The sequence below is a fragment of the Tamandua tetradactyla genome, chromosome 3, assembly GCF_023851605.1.
Source record: "Tamandua tetradactyla isolate mTamTet1 chromosome 3, mTamTet1.pri, whole genome shotgun sequence".
NCBI lineage: Eukaryota > Metazoa > Chordata > Mammalia > Pilosa > Myrmecophagidae > Tamandua > Tamandua tetradactyla.
This window is the reverse complement of record NC_135329.1, coordinates 215,598,478-215,623,005: the sequence shown is the minus strand read 5'-3', so window position 1 is coordinate 215,623,005 and position 24,528 is coordinate 215,598,478. Positions and strand designations below refer to the sequence as shown.

Genomic DNA, 24,528 nt, shown 5'->3' with positions numbered 1-24,528 from the left:
GGTCGCGCAAATTCAAATCCTCCCTGAGCCAGGCAACCTGGGCGTCCGTGGCCCAGGGTCGGCTAGAAGAACCCTGCCTCCGGAAGTAATGTCCCAGCTCTGGCCTGCCCTGCGTGACCAGCCCCGAGGGTGTGGATCACCTTCCCTATCCTGTCCCACGCCCGTCTCCTTAACCACAAAATATCCTCCACTGCAAAGATGCTCACTGAGTGCTGGATTCGGAAGCTCCCCACAGCCCACGGGGGTTCGTAATGCCATGTCAGCCGTGCATCCACAGGGCACGGGCCTCGCAGGCAGAGTGGAGAGTTGGGCTGCCCCGGAGCCCCTCACCTTGCCCACCCCACGTGGCTTCCTCCCACTCCTAGGGGCACCCACTGCCTCCAGTGCCCCCCAGCGCCCACCTATTATGTCTCCAGAATAAAACAGCCAGGGTCCCTGTGAGCCTCCTTGGGGTCTAGCCCAAGCCCGCCGGGGATAATTTGGCCAGGTCTCCAAAGCATAAATGTTCCCAGTCGGCCACGGTGGCTCAGTGGCAGAGTTCTCCCCTGCCATGGCGGACACGTGGGTTCATTCTGGTGCCTCCCCATGCCAAAAAAAAAAAAGCTTCCTAGTCCTTGATCAAAACTTCTAAGCATTGTCCTAAGGAAATGCTCAGATGGGTGAGAGAGGCTGCTCCCTGGGTGCTCATTTAACACTATCTTGAAAGCAAAAATGTCCAGTAGGCTTTCTGGGTCAGGAAGTCTGGGGAGGGGCCTTCACCTTTAACCACTCCCTGGTCACCTCCTTGCCCTCTCCCCACCGCAGGGAGCACGAGGCCCCTCGGAAACAGACCCGGGTACTGGGAGCAGCCTGAGCCCACAGGGGACTTCTGCCCCCGCTGGAGGCCCTAGGCAAGGCTGGCAGCTCATCTCCAGGGCCCACTGCAGGGAGCGGGCAACACCTATTCAGGGTCTGGGAATGGCCAACTCTCCTCTCCTTGCCCCTGCTGGCCTGGGTCTGGGCCATGTCTTTCAGTTCCTCTCCACTCTGCACTGGCCTGCAGGGAGGAAGAGCCAGTGCTCCTCAGGCTTATTCAGGCAGGGCGCAGGGACAAAGGCTGCCCCTTTGGGCTTTCCACTGGGAGCCCCTTTATAGGAGCTGTCCTAGGAAAGGGAGGACAGTCCCCAGGTGACATGGACAAGGAGCAGCTCCTCCAAGCCTCAGCTTCCATGCCTACAAAATGGGGCTGAAGATACCCACCTTGAAGGGTTGTTGGAAGGCACAAAATTCCTCAGAAATGCAGAGAAAGCCTCAGAGCCAGTAGGCGTGGGCAGAAGGCCCAAGGCAGTGGATGCGCACTACAGCATGGCTTTACTGAGGATGGAAAGCCAGGGCCAGTCCCCCTCCTCCCAACCCTTCCCACATTGGGGACCCACCTTCCTTCTCTGCCCTGGCCAGGAGGGGAGCAGGGCTGCAAGCCGGAGGGTGTTGTCCAGCTCCTTAGCCCTGGGGATTAGGCTGGGCAGGCCTGGAGGGTGGCTGAAACGGTGGCCTTGGATGTTATGGCTAAACAGGGCAGATGGCCTCTGAGCCCAGCAGCGGCAGGCTGGATAAATGAACTATGACAAATTATCACACAAAGGATTGTCAAGCAGCCATGAAATGATGGTAGAGATGTGAAATTATTGAGAACATGTGTGCTTTATAGGATAAAGTCCTATAAAGTTTTTTTTTTACTTATTTTTTACTGTTTTCACAGTTTTTTAAAAAATTTATTAATTTAAAAAATTAAGAACAAAAACATAATTCTGTTCTACATACATATTCAGTAATTCTCAATATCATCACATATTTACATATTTATCATTTCTTAGAACATTTGCATCGATTCAGAAAAAGAAATAAAAAACAAAAAAAGAAATGAAACAATAACAGAAAAAAAAAGATTATACGTATCATACCCCTTACCCCTCATTTCCATTTATCAATAGCATTTCAAACTAAATTTATTTTAACATTTGTTCCCCCTATTATTTATTTTTATTCCATATATTCTACTCGTTTCTTAGATAAAAGGAGCATCAGACGCAAGGTTTTCACAATCACACAGTCACATTGTGACAGCTCTATCATTATTCAATCATCCTCAAGAAACATGGCTACTGGAACACAGCTCTACATTTTCAGGCAGTTCTCTCCGGCCTCTCCATTACATCTTGAATAACAAGATGATATCTACTTAATGCATAAGAATAACCTCCAGGACAACCTTTCGACTCTGTTTGGAATCTCTCAGCCATTGACACTTTGTCTCATTTCACTCTTTTGCCTTTTGGTCAAGAAGGTTTTGACAATCCCTTGATGTTAAGTCTCAGCTCATTCTAGGTTTTTTCTCAATCCCTTGATGCTGAGTCTCAGCTCATTATAGGATTTCTGTCCCATGTTGCCAGGAAGGTCCACACCACTGGGAATCACGTCCCACGTAGACAGGGGGAAGGCGATGAGATTGCTTGTTGTGTTGGCTGGAGAGAGGCCATGTCTGAGCAACAAAAGAGGCTCTCTTGGGGGTGACTCTTAAGCCTAAGTTTTAAGTAAACTTGACCTATCCTTTGTGGGGTTAAGTTTCAAATGAACAACCCCCAAGACAGGGGGCTGAGGCTATAGCCTTGGTTGTCCACACTGCTTGTGAGAATACCAAGAATTCAACTTGGGGAAGTTGCATTTCTCCCCGTTCTCACCATTCCCTGAAGGAGGCTTTGCAAATACTTTCCCACTCATTGATCGAATCACTCTGGGATTTATCGGGGCATTACTCTGGACAAACCAAGAAAATCTCATGTCCTATCTGAGATTCCAAGTATTTATGGTGTTCAATCAAACTATCTAAGTTATATTAGGACATGCACTAGTCAAAATATAAATTTCGTAACAAACATTTTTTGCTTTAGTCTCACACATAAGGTGACATTTTACAATATTAGTTACCATCCATTTTCAGCACCCTGCAATAATGAGATTCCTTTGTTCTTCCTCGTGCAAAAACATTTTTAAAATTTGTACATTTAGTCTCTATTATTATACACTCTAGGCATTCCTAGATTATACCATCTATCTTTCTTTCTGATTTCATTATGTCCCCAGTCCTCCTCCCTCTATCATTCTCACATGCAGGTTCATTCAGTGTTTTAACATAATTGTGTTACAGTTAGGTAGTATTGTGCTGCCCATTTCTGAATTTTTGTATTCAGTCCTGTTGCACAATCTGTATCCCTCCAGCTCCGATTACCCAATATCTTAGCCTATTTCTATCTCCTGATGGTCTCTGTTACCAATGAAATATTCCAAGTTTATTCACTAATGTCAGTTCATATCAGTGAGACCATACAGTATTTGTCCTTTTATTTTTGGCTAGTCTCACTCAGCATAATGTTCTCAAAGTCCATCCATATTGTTACATACTTCATAAGTTTATTCTGTCTTAAAGCTGCATAATATTCCATCATATGTATGTACCCCAGTTTGTTTAGCCTCTCATCTGTTGATGGATATTTTGGCTGTTTCCATCTCTTTACGATTGTAAATAATGCTGCTATTAACATTGGTGTGCAAATGTCCGTTTGTGTCTTTGCCCTTAAGTCCTTTGAGTAGATACTTAGCAATGGTATTGCTGGGTCGTATGGCAATTCTATATTCAGCTTTTTGAGGAACCGCCAAACTGCCTCCCACAGTGGTTGCACCATTTGACATTCCCACCAACAGTGAATAAGTGTGCCTCTTTCTCCACATCCTCTCCAGCACTTGTTATTTTCTGTTTTGTTGATAATGGCCATTCTGGTGGGTCTGAGATGATATCTCATTGTGGTTTTGATTTGCATTTCTCTAATTGCCAGGGACGTTGAGCATCTCTTCATGTGCCTTTTGGCCATTTGTATTTCCTCTTTTGAGAAGTGTCTGTTCAAGTCTTTTTCCCATTTGGTTATTGGATTGGCTGTCTTTTTGTTGTTAAGTTGAACAATCTCTTTATAAATTCCGGATACTAGACCTTTATCTGTTATGTCATTTTCAAATATTGTCTCTCATTGTGTAGGCTGTCTTTTTACTTTCGTGATGAAGTTCTTTGATGCGCAAAAGTATTTAATTTTAAGGAGTTCCGATTTATTTATTTATTTCTTCAGTGCTCTCGCTTTAGGTGTAAGGTCTTTAAAACCGCCTCGAATTATAACATTTATAAGATATTTCCCTACATTTTCCTTTACCTGTTTTATGGTCTTAGACCTAATGTTTAGATCTTTGATCCATTTTGAGTTACCTTTTGTATAGGGTGTGAGATACGGGTCCTCTTTCATTCTTTTGCATATGGATGTCCAGTTCTCTACACACTATTTATTGAAGAGACTGTTCTGTCCCAGGTGAGTTAGCTTGACTGCCTTATCAAAAATCAAATGTCCATAGATGACATGGTCTATATCTGAACACTCTATTCGATTCCATTGGTCAATATATCTATCTTTATGCCAGTACCATGCTGTTTTGACCACTTTAGCTTCATAATATGCCTTAAAGTCAGGCAGTGTGAGACCTCCAGTTTCGTTTTTTTTCCTCAAGATACTTTTAGCAATTCGGGGCACCCTGCCCTTCCAGATAAATTTGCTTATTGGTTTTTCTATTTCTGAAAAGTAAGTTTTTGGGATTTCGATTGGTATTGTATTGAATCTGTAAATCAATTTAGGTAGAATTGACATCTTAACTATATTTAGTCTTCCAATCCATGAACAAGGTATGCCCTTCCATCTATTTAGGTCTTCTGTGATTTCTTTTAACAGTTTCTTGTGGTTTTCTTTGTATAGATCTTTTGACTCTTTAAATTTATTCCTAAGTATTTTATTCTTTTAGTTGCAATTGTAAATGGAATTTGTTTCTTGATTTCCCCCTCAGATTGTTCATTAATAGTGTATAGAAACACTACAGAATTTTGAATATTGATCTTGTAACCTGCCCTTTTGCCGTACTCGTTTATTAGCTCTAGTAGCTTTGCTGTGGATTCTTCAGGGTTTTCGACATATAGTATCATATCATCTACAAACAGTGATAGTTTTACTTCTTCCTTTCCAATTTTGATCCTTGTATTTCTTTTTCTTGTCTAATTGCTCTGGCAAGAACTTCCAACACAATGTTGAATAACAGTGGTGATAGTGGACATCCTTGTCTTGTTCTTGATCTTAGGGGGAATGTTTTCAGTTTTTCCCAATTGAGGATGATATTAGCTGTGGGTTTTTCATATATTCCCTTTATTATTTTAAGGAAGTTCCCTTGTATTCCTATCCTTTGAAGTGTTTTCAATAGGAAAGGACGTTGAATTTTGTCAGATGCCTTCTCTGCATCAGTCAAGATGATCATGTGGTTTTTCTGCTTTGATTTGTTGATATGGTGTATTACATTAATTGATTTTCTTATGTTGAACCATCCTTGCATACCTGGGATGAATCCTACTTGGTCATGATGTATAATTCTTTTAATGTGTTGCTGGATTCGATTCGCTAGAATTTTGTTGAGGATTTTTGCATCTATATTCATTAGAGAGATTGGTCTGTAGTTTTCTTTTTTTGTAATATCTTTGTCTGGTTTTAGTATGAGGGTGATGTTGGCTTTATAGAATGAATTAGGTAGCTTTCCCAACTCTTCAATTTTTTTGAAGAGTTTGAGCAGGGTTGGTACTGATTCTTTCTGGAATGTTTGGTAGAATTCACATGTGAAGCCGTCTGGTCCTGGGCTTTTATTTTTGGGAAGCTTTTTAATGACTGATTGAATTTCTTTACTTGTGATTGGTTTGTTAAGGTCATCTATTTCTTCTCGAGTCAAAGTTGATCGTTCATGCCTTTCTAGGAAGTTGTCCATTTCATCTACATTGTTGTATTTATTAGCATAAAGTTGTTCATAGTATCCTGTTATTACCTCCTTTATTTCTGTGGGGTCAGTGGTTATGTCTCCTCTTACATTTCTGATCTTACTTATTTGCATCCTCTCTCTTCTTCTTTTTGTCAATCTTGCTAAGGGCCCATCAATCTTATTGATATTCTCATAGAACCAGCTTCTGGTTTTATTGATTTTCTCAATTGTTTTCATGTTCTCAATTTTATTTATTTATGGTCTAATCTTTGTTATTTCTTTCCTTTTGCTTGCTTTGGGGTTAGTTTGCTGTTCTTTCTCCAGTTCTTCCAAGTGGACAGTTAATTCCTGAATTTTTGCCCTTTCTTCTTTTTTGATATAGGCATTTAGGGCAATAAATTTCCCTCTTAGCACTGCCTTTGCTGCATCCCATAAGTTTTGATATGTTGCGTTTTGATTTTCATTCACCTTGAGATATTTACTGATTTCTCTTGTAATTTCTTCCTTGACCCACTGGTTGTTTAAGAATGTGTTGTTGAGCCTCCACATATTTGTGAATTTTCTAGTGCTCTGCCTATTATTGATTTCCAATTTCATTCCTTTATGATCTGAGAAAGTGTTTTGCATGATTTCAATGTTTTTAAACTTTTTGATACTTGCTTTGTGACCTGGCATATGGTCTATCTTTGAGAATGATCCATGAACACTTGAGAAAAAGGTGTATCCTGCTGTTGTGGGGTGTAATGTCCTATAAATGTCTGTTAAGTCTAGCTCATTTATTGTAATATTCAAATTCTGTTTCTTTATTGATCCTCTGTCTAGATGGTCTGCCCATTGATGAGAGTGGGGAATTGAAGTCTCCAACTATTATGGTAGATGTGTCTATTTCCCTTTTCAGTGTTTGCAGTGATTTCTTCATGTATTTTGGAGCATTCTGGTTCAGTGCATAAATACTTATGATTTTTATGTCTTCATGCTGAATTGTTCCTCTTATCAGTACATAGTATCCTTCTTTGTCTCTTTTAACTGTTTTACATTTGAAGTCTAATTTGTTGGATATTAGTATAGCTACTCTTGCTCTTTTCTGGTTTTTATTTGCATGAAATATCTTTTCCAAAACTTTCACTTTCAACCTATGTTTATCTTTGGGTCTAAGATGTGTTTCCTGTACACAGAATATAGAAGGATCCTGTTTTTTAATCCATTCTGCCAGTCTATGTCTTTTGATTGGGGAGTTCAATCCATTAACACTTAGTTTATTACTGTACAGGTAGTACTTTCTTCTACCATTTTGCCTTTTCGATTTTATATGTCATATCTAATTTTCCTTCTTTCTACGCTCTTCTCCACACCTCTTTCTTTTGTGTTTTCATATCTGTCTCTAGTGCTCCTCTTAGTATTTCTTGCAGAGCTGGTCTCTTGGTCACAAATTCTCCCAGTGATTTTTTGTCTGAAAATGTTTTAATTTCTCCCTCATTTTTGAAGGACAATTTTGTTGGATATAGAATTCTTGGTTGGCAGTTTTTCTCTTTTAGTAATTTAAATATATCATCCCACTGTCTTCTCACCTCCATGGTTTCTGCTGAGAAATCTACACATAGTCTTATTGGGTTTCCCTTGTATGTGATGGATTACTTTTCTCTTGCTGCTTTCAAGATCCTCTCTTTCTCTTTGACCTCTGACATTCTGATTAGTAAGTGTCTTGTAGAACATCTATTTGGATCTGTTCTCTTTGGGGTACACTGCACTTCTTGGATCTGTAATTTTAGGTCTTTCGTAAGAGTTTGGAAATTTTCAGTGATAATTTCTTCCATTAGTTTTTCTCTTCCTTTTTCCTTCTCTTCTCCTTCCGGGACACCCACAACACGTATATTTGTGCGCTTCATATTATCATTCAATTCCCTGAGTCCTTGGTCATATTTTTCCATTTTTTTCCCTATAGTTTCTATTTCTTGTCAGATTTCAGATGTTCCATCCTCCAGTTCACTAATCCTATCCTCTCTCTCGAAATCTACCATTGTAGGTTTCCATTGTTTTTGTTCATCTCTTCTACCATGTCTTTCATTCCCATAAGTTCTGTGATTTTTTTTATCAGACTTTCCATTTCTTCTTTTTGTTCATTCCTTGCTTTCTTCATATCCACCCTCAATTCATTGATTTGGTTTTTGATGAGGTTTTCCATGTCTGTTCGTGTATTCTGAATTAATTGTTTCAGCTCCTGTATCTCATTTAAACAATTGGTTTGTTCCTTTGACTGGGCCATATCTTCAATTTTCCTGATGTGATTTGTTATTTTTTGCTGGCGTCTAGACATATAATTTACCTTAATTAGTTTATTCTGGAGATTGCTTTCACTTCTCTTACCTAGGGTTTTCTTGCTGGATGAATTTGTTGTCTATTTGTTCTTTGACATTCAGTTCAGCTTTTTCTGGACCTCTAGCTTAGGTTTTGTTTAACAGAGGATAATTTTTTGGTTCTTGTTTTCTTGATTCTTGCCCTGTTTGTATGGCGCCTTCCCCGCCCCCCCCCCCACCCTGAGGAGGGTCTATGTAGGTATTATAGACTCCAGCCAGGTTTTCCCGGACTAAACTGGCTTCCTATCAGGGGAAGGAGTCACCTGCATCAGTTTTCCCTGAGGGTCAGACCCAGCAGGTTAAAAGACTTTCCTGTGAAGTCTCTGGGCTCTGTTTTTCTTATCCTACCCAGTATGTGGTGCTTGTCTGCCTGCAGGTCCCACCAGCATAAGATGATGCGGCACCTTTAACTTTGGCAGACACTCCCTGCTGGGGGCATGGTGGAGACAGAGGAGAGGTTGCAGGCCGGTTTTAATGGCTTCAAATTGCCAAGCCCTGGTGTCTGAATTCCTTGAGGGAGGGATTCCACCTGAGTTGGGCTTCACCCCTCCCCTGGGGAAGGCACAGGTGGGAGACAAACCCTGAAAGCAGCCCATTACTGCCAATACCTGGGGCAGTTGCAGCCCGAGAAGTTCCACCGCTGAATCAAGAGGCAGCCAAGCCTCCGTAGAAACACAGCCACAAAAACCTCCATTTCTTCCCCTTTCCTCTTTTTCTGTTAGCCCAATGAGCGACCTCTGCTTTGACCAGGTTCACCTGAGCTGGGGGGCCTATTTTTAGTAGTCAGAATTTGTTAATTAATTCCACAATTGGCATTTGGTTGGGCTCAGCCCCTGCTGCTGTTAAAGTCTCTTTCCTTTCCCTCTGGGAAGCAGCCTGTGGGGGAGGGGCTCTGGCTGCCACGGCTTGGGGAACTCATGGTTCTGAGGAGGCTCGCAGCCGGTCCAGCTGGTCCAGACTGGGGTACACTGTTTCTGGTCGCTGACAGGGCTCCGGGAGCTGTTCTGCACTGTTTCTGGTTATTTAGTAGTTGTTCTGGAGGACAAACTAAAACGTGTACATTGCTAAGCTGCCATCTTGGCCACACCCCAATATCCTATAAAGTTTTGACCCAAGCACCTCTGCCTTGGTGGCCCTTGCATTGTTAAAAATAAAATGATCTACTAGAAGCATTAGTATAAAGACAGATACATCAATATTATATGGTAGAACATTTTCTTCAACCTAAAGAAGTTTGTTTTTTTCTGACTTTAAGAGCAATTGAACCATTTTCACAGGCCCCTACAAGTCAGGTGGACCCTGGAACCTTCCTGTCCAGCCGTCCGAGGCCACCAGCCCAGGCCCTCAAAAGAGTCAGTAAAAAAAAATGTATCTCAGTTGAAACATCAGACATACAAACAGACAAAGCCGAGAGTCAAGCCAAGCCTGTGACCACTGGGGGTCTTTACTGGTTTCCCCAGCTGTCCAGATGCTTCCTAGGCCTTCAGTGTCCTCAGCGGCCAGGCAAGCTTGGTCAAGAGCCAAAACCAGGGAAGCAAAGGGAGAGGGCTGAGAGGGGAGATTCATCCTGTGCAGGCACACGTGCACACACATGCATGCACATGCGCATACTCGACGGCTTCACGGCCAGGACTTGTTTGTCCTTACTTAACAAATCACTGTATATATTTTTTCTTATTACTCAAATGGATCTATGCATCTTAACACTGCCCTTGAAATCTGCCCCCCCCCTCGTTGACTCTTTTCATCTGTATTCTCTTCTTTGTAGCCAATATCGCATTCTGTCAGCTTGATGGTAATAACAGGAGCTACCAATTTCTTTTAGGCATCCTGCATTGGTTTTACCTTCTCTGTCTCTATCTTTCCAGAAAGCCAGGGTGGTAGTCACTTGTCAACTTGGCCAGGTGAAGGCACCTAGTTCTGTTGCTGTGGACATGAGCCAATCGTACGTGAACCTCATCTGTTGCTGAGTACATCTGCAGTCAGCTAGGAGGCGTGCCTGCTGCAATGACTGATGTTTGATTTAATTGGCTGGTGCTTAAATGAGAGAGCTCAACGTAGCACAGTCTAAGCAGCTCAGCATACCCCATCTCTCAGCACTCGCAGCTCAGCCCAGGCCTTTGGAAATGCAGAATGAAGTCACCCTGGGGAAAGTTGTTGGAATCCAGAGGCCTGAAAAGAAGGCCAGTAGAGATCGCCCTGTGCCTTCCCACACAAGAAAGAGCCTCAGTTAAAAGTTAGCTGCCCTCTCTCCCCTCCCCCCCGCCGGTAGGGATCAGTCAGTGCGAACCAAAGCGGGGGAGGGGGGGGGCGGCGGCCGAACGATGTGCGAGAACTGCGCAGACCTGGTGGAGGTGTTAAATGAAACAGATGAGGAACTGAAGCCAAAGGTAAACCAGTAAGAAGATGGAAACACTATTCCAATGCAAGGCAATGATTCCAGAGGCCATGCTATAAACTGCTAGGCTCCTTTACTACTATATTGTCTCCAATCAAGTGAGTACGGAAGTTTACACAGGAGAAGTTCATTCAGAAGTAATTACTGTGTGCCCATAAAGTGCGGAATGCCTGCCATAGCCTGAAAGGCTACTGTTGCAAGTACTGAATCCTGTAATCAAAAGGTACTTTTGGGGCCACGGTGGCTCAGCAGGCAAGGATGCTTGCCTGTAATGCCAGAGGACCCAGGTTCGGTTCCCTGTGCCTGCCCATGTGAAAAGAAGAAAAGGTGCTTTTGCATGCATCACCAGGATATTAGCACTGGAAAACGAAGCTTCCTGGATGCCCTGTGCAGTGGTTTGGAGCTATATACTCAGAAAAACATGTTTTTAAACTTAAATCATTCCTGTGGGTGTGAACCCATAGTAAGTAGGAACTTTTAGTTAAGGTGAGGTATTAACTATTAATACTGAACTCAATAAGGTGGGATATTAGTCCTATTACTAGAACCCTTTATAATTAGAAGGGAATTCAGACACAGTGAAAGCCACAGCTGGAGCAACCATAAGCAGAAAGTTAGTGGAACTAAGTGAGAGGCTGGGAGAGGCCGCCATGTACATTACCATGTGACAGAAGCCAAGGACCAAGGATCACCAGCAGCCACCACCAGAACACCAGTCTTTGGGAAGAAAGCATCACCTTGATGACGCCTTGATTTGGACTTCTTGCCTTAAAACTGTGAGCCAATAGTCATTATATGGTATTTGCTTAAGTAGCCAGAGAAACTAAAACACTCTGTGATCCATAAGCCTTTGGTGCAGCCTTCTTTTCAAAGGGCCTGATTACCTCCCTGTAGCACATAAACACTCTATGGTTATTTGTTTAGAAACTGAAATGCTGTGCAATGATAGAAATAGTATTACTTTGGGGGTCCAAAATCCTGGGTTGATTTAGATCCTTACCTTACACCATATTAAAAAATTAACTAAAAATGGGTCAAGGTTATAAATTTAAGAGCTAAAATTATAAAAAACTTAGAAGAGACATAAGGGGCAAATCTTCATGAACTTGGATTTGGCAGTGGCTTCTGAAATATGACATCCAAAGCATAGTCAACAAAAGAAAAATAAGATAAACTGAAGCACATCAAAATCAGAAATTTTTGTGCATCAAAGAATATCATCAAAAGAGTGAGAAGTAACACCCAAAATGGAAGAAAACATTTGCAAATAATACATGAGTTAGGGGTTTAATATTCAGAATATATGAGGATCTTCTATAACTCAACAACAAAAATACAAACAACGCAATTAAAAGTAAGCCAAGGACTTGAATAGACATTTTTTCGAAGATGAACAAATGGCCAATAATGTCATGAATAGATGCTGAATAGCATAAGTCATTAGGGAAATGCAACTTAGAACCACAAAGAAATACCTTTTTACATCTATTGGGATCATTGACATCAACAACAACAACAACAAACCCAGAAAGTAACAAGTGTTACCAAGGATGTGGAGAAATTGGAACCCTTGTACACTGCTGATGGGAATGTAAAAATGGTGCAGCCACTGTGGAAAACAGTTTGGTGGTTTCTCAAAAAGTTAAACATAGAAGTACCATATGAACTAGCAATTCCACTCCTAGGTGTATAGTGAAAAGAATTTAAAACTCATGCACATCAAAAGGTGAATGGATAAACAAAATGTGGTATATGCAAGTGAGCTGATTTGAAGCTGTTTTGTACCCCAGAAAAGCCATGTTCTTTTAATCCAATCTTGTGAGAGCAGACCTGTTGTTGGGTGGGACTTCTTGATTAGGTTGTTTCCATAGAGATGTAACCTTCCCAGTTGTGGGTGGGATCTTTTTTTTTTTTTCACGGGCGGGCACCTGGAATTGAGCCTGGGTCTCTGGCATGGCAGGCGAGACCTCTGCCTGCTGAGCCACCATGGCCCGCCCGGGTAGGATTTTTTGATTAAGTTGTTTCCATGGGGATGTGACCCACCCAATTCAAGGTAGATCTTAATCCTTTTACTGGAGTCCTCTATAAAGAAAAGTCAGAAAACATACAGGCAGCTGAAAGCCAACATAGAAAGTAGAGTGATGAAACAAAGGCGTGGACATTTGGAAATGGATAAGCTAACATGAAATCCAGAGTTTGCCCCAGAGAAGCTAAGTGAGGACTCAGATTCTTAGAAAGAAAGCCACTTGAAACAGCAGCTGAGTGGGCCGTTTGAAATCAGAAGCTGGGAGCAAATGACAGCAGATGTTGCCACGTGCCTCCCCATGTGACAGAGAAACCGTGGACCAATCGGCCTTTCTTCAGAGTCAAGGCATCTTTCTCTAGATGCCTTAATTTGGATGTTTGCATGGACTTAGGACTGCAAATTTGTAACTTAATAAATCCTCTTTGAAAAAGAAAAAAAAAAAAAAGTTAGCTGCCTTTCCTTTGAAGAACTATACATTAACTAAATAAATTCCCATTTATTGAAAGCCAATCTGTCTCTGGTGTGTTGCATTCTGGAAGCTAGCAAACTAGAACAGCCAGCAAGCCAGAGAACTGAGACTAAGCATGGCAACTCACGGTCGTGGAGCTCTTGGGCTGAGAAGGCAGAGTTTGAATCTGGTCTGTCTGGCTCCAAAGTGCCTGCCCTTATGCCCCAGAACTCAGGTTAGTACCTCTTCCCTCTACCCCCTGGCGCTTAGCACACAGGTGCTCAATAAATGTGCATTTAATTCAATTATTTTTCTAGATGAAAATGTCCATAGAGATGCTGTTCATCCACCATTACATAAGGGAACTCACAGGAACAGTAGGCACACTCACACACTGTCGCTGGAGGGGAGTTTATTAAAAGCACCGTTTACGCAGGCGTGAGCAGCTGTAGGGAAGCCACAGCTGGGGAGTGGAGGGATGGGGGAGGGAAGGGTTAGCAGTACCTGGAGACATGGCTGCACTGAGGGTACAGCCGACCCCAGGCCTCCATCTGGGGCAGGGGGGACTGGGGGGTTGGGGGCTGGGGACGAGTGCCCGACCTCTGCCCTCTTACCTCCTGCCTGGATTCACCTTTGGGGGGTCCAGTTGCAAGCCAGAGGGCATGCCCACCTGCCAACGCCATCCCCACTGTTCAGCCTCTGGGCCAAGAGCATTTTGGAGAGTGAAGGATGACCTGGGGCAAGCTACCCAGTGCAACTGTCACATCCTTTCAATCAGTGCATGGTTTCCCTCCTCCCCCACCCCAGGGAGGGATGTCAGCTGGCAGAACAAGGACGCGTGGTCAGGCCTTGCAGAGTAGGGCATGAGCAAGAGCCCTGAAGGGTGCCCGACCCAGGACCCTCGCCCCCGCCACTGACGGAACGGCCCCAGCCCCTGGAGGACATACAGAGGCCAGGAGGCAAAGCCCAGCCCCTCCAGAGGCAGGCGTGTGTCTCCTGTCCCCATGTCCCTAGGGTGGATCCTTAGAGAGTAAACCCCCACCCCTGTGACCATCCATCCTGTTTGCTGGGCACTGCAGGGGTTACCAGGAGGACTTCCAGTTTAAAAATGCATGTACCTTGTCCCACCCCTGGAGAAAGCTCCCTGCCTCTCCTGTCCCCACCCCCAGCCCTGCCTCGCACCCCAACTCCCATCCCCCTACCCCCTGGATGATCGTCCTGCCACACAGCTCAAACCTGGTCACTGTAGCTCAGAACCCTCTGACAGTCCACTGGGCACCCATGTGGGGTCCTTGGCCAGACATCCAAGGTCCTACCCTCCTGCTCTGCCTGGCTTCCAAGATCCCCTTCAGAACCTGTGCACCGGGGCCTGTCACCTTCTACCCTCGGGTCTCACACAGGCTCAGTGCCCCTGGAAACTGCCCGGCCCACCCCATGCCCTGGGTGCTGCCCCACGTCCGCCCGCCCTCTCAGTGTCCTGCAGCCTTACTCTGCCCTGGTTCCAGCACCTCCTGAACTGTCCTTTCTCTTCTGCAGACATTGTGGTTCCTTGAGAGCTGCAGTTGTGGGAGCTCAGTGCCTAGGGCTTCTGCAGCCAAAGGATGAGTGGTTCATGAACCAGGATCACCACATCCGGGCGCTGGGCAGGGCCAGGGGAGCAGAACAGAGCCAGGATTAACCCCCAGAGCCCAAGGTCGAGTCAAGAAGCTGGAGCCCCAAGCCCACCCCGAGTGGAGACCCTCAGTGGCCAGGAGGCAGAGGCAGAGAGAGAGACAGCACTGCTTGCCAGGGACCCCAGCACAAAGGCCAAGGAAGGGGGAGGTGGGCTGCGTAGGGGGTGTGCTGGCAGCAGGGGCCAGCGAGGGGGTGACCCTCTCTCAGCAGCCCAGTTTCTCCCTGGCCCCTCTGGGCATCTGTCCTGTCTGCCGTAACTGGTCTGTGGTCTCACCTAGTCAGAGACGCCAGCCTGACCTCACAGGGCCATCGGTCCAGATGTCTACCTCTGCCGTCCAAGAGTGTCTGGGCCTCTGGGTTCTCCTTCTGGAGTCTAGGTCCTGCCCATGGTCTCGCGCCTCCAGCCCAGGGGCCTGGGTGGGGTCACTGGCCCCTAGACCCAGGTCAGGGTCTGAGGTGGGAGTGGATGCTCACAGAAAGACCTGGGTGTGGCCAGCACCCCAAGCTGTTGACTGTGGGGGTAATGGAGGCACCTGAAGCCCTGGGTCCCAAGCAAGGACCTGGGTTTGGCTCTCAGAGAGGAGGCCTCAGACTCTGTACGGCTCTATTAGTTTCCTGTTGCTGCCTTAACAAATAACCACCAACTTCCTGACTTCAAACCACTCAGGTTTGCTGTTTGTCCTACCTGAGGCAAAAGAGCCAGCTTTAGCAGTCCTGTCCACCCAGGCCTCAGCCAGGATGGACGAACCTCCTCCTGCACCACCCCTATCCCCTCCCAGGAAGCACATCCATGATAAATCACACAAGGATACTCATCTTAGGGTCTGCTTTTGAGGACCCACCTAAGTCAACTGTTGAACCGAAGTACAGAAGGGGCTATCTTCAGGTACATTCGGGTCCAGGAACCCAGAGCCTTCTGGCTGGGTCTCACTCCATCTCCAGACTTACTCTCCACCTTATGCAGAACCTCTGAGTCCATTTCTTCGCGCTCCCACCTCAGCAGCTGCAGGAGAAGCAGCTTCTGACCTGACATCCACACACTAACCCTAAGAAACACTCCAGCTGCCCCTGCTGCCCTCTGCTCTCCCCTCAATCAATGGTCAGAGGGGTGGGTTCGCTGATGGGTCACTCCACAAGGTAGGGGCAAGCCCTGTAACTAGGCCCCCCACCAGGACTCATGGCACAAAGGAGGAATCCCCCCAAGGGATGGGAAAAGAGAACAAGGACAATTCCAAGAGGACCACAACCACACAACTCCTCTTAGTTTTGTTACTCAAAAACACATTGCTTTTTGGGTTTTGAGGTCGCTTTTTTTTCCTGAAAATAATTTCTGTACGTTTGAAATCAAGATGCATTTGTTTTATTTACTAAAAGGGCATAAGCCAGCAAGCCCATGTCCAAGTAGGAAGCATCGGTGGGTGTGAAGACCATCACACTTATCACTAGGGTGTGCTGCCTGCATCACTTCTTCCTGCAGCTGTCGCCCTGGGGTCTGGCCCAGCAGCACCAACCTCCAGCAGGGACCCAACAAAAGGCTAGGCCTGAAACTACAGTCGGGGAGCCCACCCCATGCCACAATTAATAAATATCATTGCTACCAAGCCTGGACAAAGCGGCCTTCAGTTCTCTATTCAGTGGCCCATTTGGGGAAGCACTTAGGGAGGCTCGGGCCAACACACACATATAATGGTTCTAATTACATCCTGTGAATTTATTTTTCCACGGAGAAATATCTCTCGGGGAAATGTCCATAAAAGTACCTTTAGCAGCCATGCAATTGTGTGTGTGTGTGTGTGTGTGTGTGTGTGTGTGTGTGTGTGTGTGTGTGTGCGCGCGCGCGTGCTTCCTAGAGGAAATCTGTTTAGTTTAAGTCCCAGTCTTACAAACGCAGAAGACCTGTAGCACATGGCCAGGGCGAGTCTCCAGGGCTGCCCTGTCACTCGCTCCTCTGGAACTTGCCTCTCTCAGCTTCTCTGTACAGGAACTCTCTAAATTGTTCTCAGGGGACCGAAGGGAGCTGGTTTAGGCTGTCTTTAAACACTAGATACTTTTTATCACCTCCCCCTGCTGAGGTCCCTTCTGTGTGCTGGCATCTCTGAGCTGTCTGAAAAACGACATTTATTAAAATGGAATAGAATTTTCACCATTTTAAGGGAAGCCATGACTTTAAAATCTTTCCCAGTGATTCCTCCTGTCAACTGAGCATTTGTTTGAGAACCAGTCCTAACCCCAGCCCAAACTGCTATGGTTTTTCGTAACTTGCTCTTTTTATTTTAGGGCCCATAATCCCTATATGAACATTATATTCATGAACTTTGTTTTCATCTCGCTTCTCATCTTTTGCATCATGAGCTTCCTAATCACACTGACTGCCAAGTGGATTCTCCCCAGCCCCACTCATCTTTGCAACTCCTGCTTCCTGGACAGGACAGTGGAGAAGGGCTCAGTCTAGACTGTTTTCACTGATTGGCAGAATGAAGAAGGAAATGAATTTGTAAAGGGAAATCAAATTGCCTACTATCAACCCCATCTGTGAAATGACCTATTCACTTTTATCTATACTGCTTTACATCCTTGTTCACAGGCAGAAAACATTATTATAAAATTGTGATCATGGGTTAGACATGCATTCACACCCCTGCTTTTCCCTTTAACATGAGCTGAATGCAATATTTATCTCCATGAAATTTCTCTTACGGTTTGAGACATAACCATCTCTTACCATACAGGCAAAATCAAGACACAGTGATAAATAAAGGACTAGGAATAACAACTTCTGTGGTATGCCAGACTAGATACCTGAATAGCCCTCCCAATAGAAACAAAGTTCTGGGTAAAATGCAAAGCCATCTTATTAAAAGCATTTCAAAAAGGCTGTTCCTGTCATCAGGTTTCCACAGAGCCCAATTTGATCCAGCAGGTGAGTAGCTCCAAGCTGGCCCCCAGCCCAAGCTACCTCCAGACCTTTGCTGAGAGCTGGAATTTCTTCTTCAGAGGCTGCAAAAAGGTATAGGAACAGTTTTAGGGCCTGCCCTGTGGGAGTCTAGAAGGAAATTCCTGCACAGAGATGGCATTCTAAAGAGTGACACCTCAGAGCAAAAGTAATGAGAACTAAAGTATTGGCACAGAAAGCTTGCTTGTCTCAACCTTGGCACTTGCATGGAAGGACAAAAATTCCCCCTAAGTATTTAGACTGGGCCTCCCACAAAGTTTTGGTCAAATTCACACCCAAAATTCACACAAACACTTTAGTGTTCTGAAAACTATCAAAGGAACTAAATGAAAGCAGTTTTAGATTGAACTAAATGAAAGCAGTTTTAGATTGATGGTGTCCCAAAGCAGCTGGCAGAAGCAAAGCAGCTCCCTCCTGGAGACCACTGCCACCTGCAGCTGGAGGCATCCCCACAGAGGAAGAGGCATTCATTTCTGTGTAAACAAGGGAATTCCACAAAGCATGTCCAAGATAAGACTTCTGGGCAGAAAGCATCAGGGAGGCCCCCTGAGCTATCCGCAGAGCCTGTTAGATGACTGGGTCCTGAAGGAGAGCCCTTGCGCAGACTGGCCTGACAATCTGCAAAGACTGAGGAAAGGCTTTCTTTCTTTTTTTTGGCTTCTTTCTTTTTTTGATTCCTGTCATTGAAGTAAACTATATTCTAATACTACCTGGATACAAGCTGAAAGAGCACATGCCTCAGAGTCTAAATTCCAGTGCTAACACATTAAAATATCAAAATTCCCAGGTTTCAATGAAAGAATGCAAAGCATGCAAAGAAAGAGAAAGCAATGACCCAGGCAAAGGAGAAGAATAAAGTATTAGAAACCATCAGTGAAGAGGACTGCATCTGGGACACTGCAAACAAGATTTTTTAAAAAAATGGTCCTAAATGTGCTCAAAGAGCTAAAGGAAAACATGAACAACAAGTTAAAGAAAACTAGGGAAACAATAGATGGACACAAAGAAAATATCAATATAGAGATGGAAATTATGAAAAGGAACCAAAAAGAACTGAAGACCAAAGTAACAGAAATTTAAAATTACTTGCAGGGGTTTGCCAGCAGATTGAAGCCAGCAAAAGAGAGAATCGATGAATCTGAAGAAAATATGACTGAAGTCATCCCCTCTTAGGAGCAGAAAGAAGAAGGACCCAAGAAAAGTGACAGGGCCTGAGGCGCCCATGGGACACCATCAAACACTCACATACACACTGCACTGCCCGAAGGAGATGAGAGAAAGGGCAGAGAGAATATTAAAAAAACTAATGCTGCATCAACATGACAACATGAAGAGCTACTGATAGCCTGTCCTCAGAGATACAGTGGGAAAAAAGCACTGTTTCCAGTCGCTCGGAAGTCTGGAGAAAGGTATAGACTGGAGAAGGACCCTACAAAAGCTGATTTGAAGAAAAAGAGAAACCTCAGGCAGGAAATGACTGTCCACCACTGCCCTCCTGCTCACCCTCCGCGCTCTCACACGCCCCGGGAGAACACAGCCGTGCCCTCCCCGACTCACCCCCAGGGACAAGAACCTTCACATCCCTCACAGCAGTGAGACAGGTCCCCGCTATACCCACCACGGACACCCAAGGCCATGGAGACCCAAGGCCACTGGGACCCAAGGCAGAACATGAGCCATAGGGGAGGGCGGAATTCAAAAGGGAAGCATGAAGGAATGTTATCAAATGGAGGGCCTGGTAGGGGACTGCAAAATCTCCCCTAAAAGCAGCAAGCAGCTAGGCTGAGAAGACCCAAGTCAAGTGTTTGGGGATCCAGGGAATAGGGGATGACCCTGGAAGGCCCAGGTCAGTGAGGGACAAAGATTCCGAGAAAATGTGGACAGACCGTGTTTGCAGCCCTGGGTCCTGGCACCCTCTCCCACCTTGAGGGAAACAGTAGGTGGCAACCCAATCCTTGCCTGGGGGACAGCTGTAGACTAGGACGGGGGGAGTCCTGCACCCCAAGTAAAGTGAGGGACAAAGCCCCTCAATGAACCAGACTCTGGTAGGGGATATGAGGGCAGAGTAACCCTCAATTTCAGCCTCTTGGGGTCACATTCAGCCTGGACCCCAGCAGGTAATTCAGCCCCACCTGGTCAGACACAGCCTGGGCTCCAAGAGGCAAACAGCTTCTGAGGAGGCTTATGTCACTGTACAACGCTATCTTCCGGGCAGGCTGGAAAGAGCCTCTCCAGACCCTGTCCCAGGACCCTGGAGCTGGTCTACAGCACTGCATGGGACCCAGCCCTGTTAAGGAACCTGCATGGTTTTTCAGAGCCTCTCCAGACCCTGTGTCAGGCCCTTTGGAGCTGGTCTACCCCATCTATGGGAACCCGGCCCTGTTTTGGCTAGGAAATACAGATGACCCAAATACCAAAGCAGTGTCCTAATGCAAGCCCAGGTCTTTGGGAAGCTGGACCCAAAGCTGGTCCAGGGCCGGCTGAAGGCTGGGAAAGTGGAAAACCTCAGTTCTGCAATCCGAGGGCTTTCCACACAGGAGCCTGGGAATCACCAGACACACTGTACCCAGAGACAGTCTCACGTAGGGTGTTCAGTGCCCACCCCCCTACCCCTGGAATTGGCAGCTGACAGCGCACACAGAGAGCAGTGGCCTTGTCTGGATCGTAGCCTGTGGTGCTGCATTTGAGGGAAATGGGACTGTGGGGAAGAGGGGGGCCAAGAGCACCATCTGCTGGGAAGATAGGGAAAGTACACTCTGGCAAACTGCTTTCCTGAGCTTCAACGCAAACCCAAGCAGATATAAAATCTTAGCGAGCAAGCAAAATCAACTTTCAGAATAATCTTAACAAGATAATCAAATGCATAGAAATAAGCACAACATCACAAAGCACATGAAGATACAAGAAGAGATGGCCAGCCAAATGGCCAAATTAAAAAACCTGAGGAGACACAGAATTTGGAACAACAAATCAAAGAAATATATATATATCTCCTAAATAACATCAATGGGTTGGCTAAAACCAAAAAGAATATCAAAACAGTAAAAAAGTATAAAGAAGAATTTGAGAGAATAAATATAAAAATAGCAGATCTTATGGAAATGAAAGATACTGTAGATCAAATTAAAATTATACACAACAGCAGATCTGAAAAAGACACATACGTATCAGATTGTCAAATACTGAAGACAGGAAGAAAATCCTGAAAACAGCAAGAGAAAAGCAAAACACCACTACAAGGAAAGACACATAAGGCTAAGCACTGACTATTCAGTGGCAGTGGAGAGGTGAGGAGGCAGAGACAGTGGTATGACATATTTAAGATTCTGAAAGAGAAAGAATTCTTTCTACAGCAAAGCTGCCCTGCAAGAGTGAGAGAGAGTTCAAAATCTTCACAGACAAACAAATGCTGGGAGAATTTCTTAACAAGAGACCTGCCCTACAAGAAATACTAAAGGGAATTCTGTGGCTGAGAAAAAAACAGAGGAGAGAGTGGTTTGGAGAAGGGCACAGAATTAAAGAGCATTAGTTAGGGTAACATAAAGAATACAGAGAAAGAGAGGGAAAATAAAAGATCCGGAAAAAAAACAAAAGATAAGATAGTTGATTCAAACACTGCCTTTACAGTAATAACTTTGAATGTGAATGGATTAAACTTCCCAGTTAAAACATACAGATCGGCAGAATGGATTAAAAAGTATGATCCATCTATCGGCTGTTTATAAGAGACTCATCTTAGACCCAAGGATACAAATGGATTGAAAGTGAAAGGATGGTGAAAAAATGTTCCGCTCAAGCTGTAACCAAAAGAAAATGGGAGTAGTTATTTTAATATCAGAAATGCACAGATGTCATAAGAGACAAGGAAGGACACTATAGGGACAATCTTAAATGTTTATACATCCAATCAAGGAGCTCCAAAGTACATAAGGTAAACATTGGCAAAACCGAAGGGAGCATTAGACATTTCTGCAATAATTAATAGTGGGAGACTTTAATACATCAGTCTCTTCTATAGATAGAACAACCAGACAGAGGATCAAAAAGGAAAGAAAGAAACTAAACAATGTGATAAATGAATTAGAGTGAACAGACAAATATAGATGGTTGCATCCCCAAACACAAGGATACACACTTCTTTAGTACTCATAGAACGTTCTCGAGGATAGATCACATTTTGGACACAAAACAGGTCTCAATAAATTTTAAAAGATTGAAATTATTCAAAGCACTTTCTCTGAATATAATGGGATGAAGCTGGAAATCAATAATCACCAAATAAATGGAATTTTCACAAATATATGGAAGCTAAATAACATATTCTTAAAACAGTGAGTCAAAGAATAAATTGCAAGAGGAATCGGTAAATATTAGAGACGAATGAAAACAAGAATACAACATATCAAAATCTATGAGATGCTGCAAAGGCAGAGTTGAGAGGGAAATTTCTAGCTCTGAAAGCATACATTAAAAAGGAAGAAAGATCTGAAACTAAAGACCTAAGTACAACTGAATAAGTTAGTGAAAGAATGGCAAACTAACCCTAAAGAAAGTAGAAGAAAAGAATAACAAAGATTAAAGCAGAAATAAATGAACTAGAAAATAACAACAACAACAACAACAAAACACAATAGAGAGGGACTTCCTGGAAGATGGCGGCTTAGTAAGACGCGCGGATCTTAGTTTCTTCCCCAGGACACCTACTAGGGGGGTAGAAACGATACAGAAAGCGCCCAAAGCCACAACAGAGATAAAAAAGACAGCGTACCCCATCCTGGAACGGCTGGCTGGCTGAGAGAAGCAGCTCGGGTGAGATCGCCGAGGCGCGCGGGCCTTACCGGGCGGGGTGGCAAGCGGCCGGAGTTACTCCCTTCCCCCTTCCCGGGCCGGCTGGGAGAATTGGAGAGGCGGTCCCCTGAAACCAAGGTGACTGGCGCCCACACCACGCGCAGCCCCCGGACCAACTGAGAGAATTGGATCGGAAACCCCCAGCCCGCGGAGAACGGTGACGGGTGGGGGAGGCCCCTTCCAAACCCGTGACTCCCGGGGAACGTGCACTCTCTCGGGCGGGCCGCTGCTGCTGGCGCCCTCCCGCCACGCTTGTTGCCCAGGGCCGACTAGGAAATTCGGACGGGCTCTTTCCCTGGCTGCGGCGACCAGCAACCCTCCCGGCGTTCGGACCCTGGGCCGGCTCAAGCCGATTCGGCTAGCGAACCCCCAGGACGGCGAGAGTTTTCCAAAGTTTAAGGTCCCACAGCACCTTTTACTGGTGGGACCCGCAGACAAACGTGTGCCACGAGCGCCACCTACTGGGCAGGATAAGAAAAACAGAACCCAGAGATTTCACAGAAAAATATTACAACCTTGCTGGGTCCAACACCAAGAGAAATCTGAATAAATGCCCAGACGCCAGCAGCAGAAGATAACTGTCCACGCTCGAAAGATTGAGAATATGGCTCAGTCAAAGGAACAAACCAATAGCTCAAATGAGACACAAGAGCTGAGACAACTAATGCTGAATATACGAACAGAAATGGAAAACCTCTTCAAAAATGAAATCGATAAATTGAGGGAGGACATGAAGAGGACATGGGCTGAACATAAAGAAGAAATAGAAAAACTGAAAAAACAAATCGCAGAACTTATGGAAGTGAAGGATAAAGTAGCAAACATAGAAAAAATAATGGATAGCTACAATGATAGATTTAAAGAGACAGAAGATAGAATTAGTGATTTGGAGGATGGAACATCTGAATTCCAAAAAGAAACACAAACTATCGAGAAAAGAATGGAAAAATTTGAACAGGGTATCAGGGAACTCAAGGACAATATGAACCGCACAAATATACGTGTTGTGGGTGTCCCAGAAGGAGAAGAGAAGGGAAAAGGAGGAGAAAAACTAATGGAAGAAATTTTCACTGAAAATTTCCCAACTCTTATGAAAGACCTAAAATTACAGATCCAAGAAGTGCAGCGCACCCCAAAGAGATTAGACCCAAATAGGCGTTCTCCAAGACACTTACTAGTTAGAATGTCAGAGGTCAAAGAGAAAGAGAAGATCTTGAAAGCAGCAAGAGAAAAACAATCCATTACATACAAGGGAAACCCAATAAGACTCTGTGTAGATTTCTCAGCAGAAACCATGGAAGCTAGAAGACAGTGGGATGATATATTTAAAATACTAAAAGAGAAAAACTGCCAACCAAGACTCCTATATCCAGCAAAATTATCCTTCAAAAATGAGGGAGAAATTAAAACATTCTCAGACAAAAAGTCACTGAGAGAATTTGTGACCAAGAGACCAGCTCTGCAAGAAATACTAAAGGGAGCACTAGAGTCAGATACAAAAAGACAGAAGAGAGAGATATGGAAAAGAGTGTAGAAAGAAGGAAAATCAGATATGATATATATAATACAAAAGTCAAAATGTTAGAGGAAAATATTATCCAAACAGTAATAACACTAAATGTCAATGGACTGAATTCCCCAATCAAAAGACATAGATTGGCAGAATGGATTAAAAAACAGGATCCTTCGATATGCTGTCTACAGGAAACACATCTTAGACCCAAAGATAAACATAGGTTGAAAGTGAAAGGTTGGGAAAAGATATTTCATGCAAATAACAACCAGAAAAGAGCAGGAGTGGCTATACTAATATCCAACAAATTAGACTTCAAATGTAAAACAGTTAAAAGAGACAAAGAAGGACACTATATACTAATAAAAGGAACAATTAAACAAGAAGACATAACAATCATAAATATTTACGCACCGAATCAGAATGCCCCAAAATACGTGAGGAATATA

The 24,528-nt window shown here is 44.4% G+C and overlaps 1 protein-coding gene across 4 annotated transcripts in view; it reads right to left on the bottom strand.

Moving 5' to 3' along the window:
* The window catches only part of ASB1 (ankyrin repeat and SOCS box containing 1), a 105,893-nt gene that overhangs the window by 17,413 nt on the left and 63,952 nt on the right, over positions 1-24,528 (bottom strand). The window lies entirely within an intron of this gene.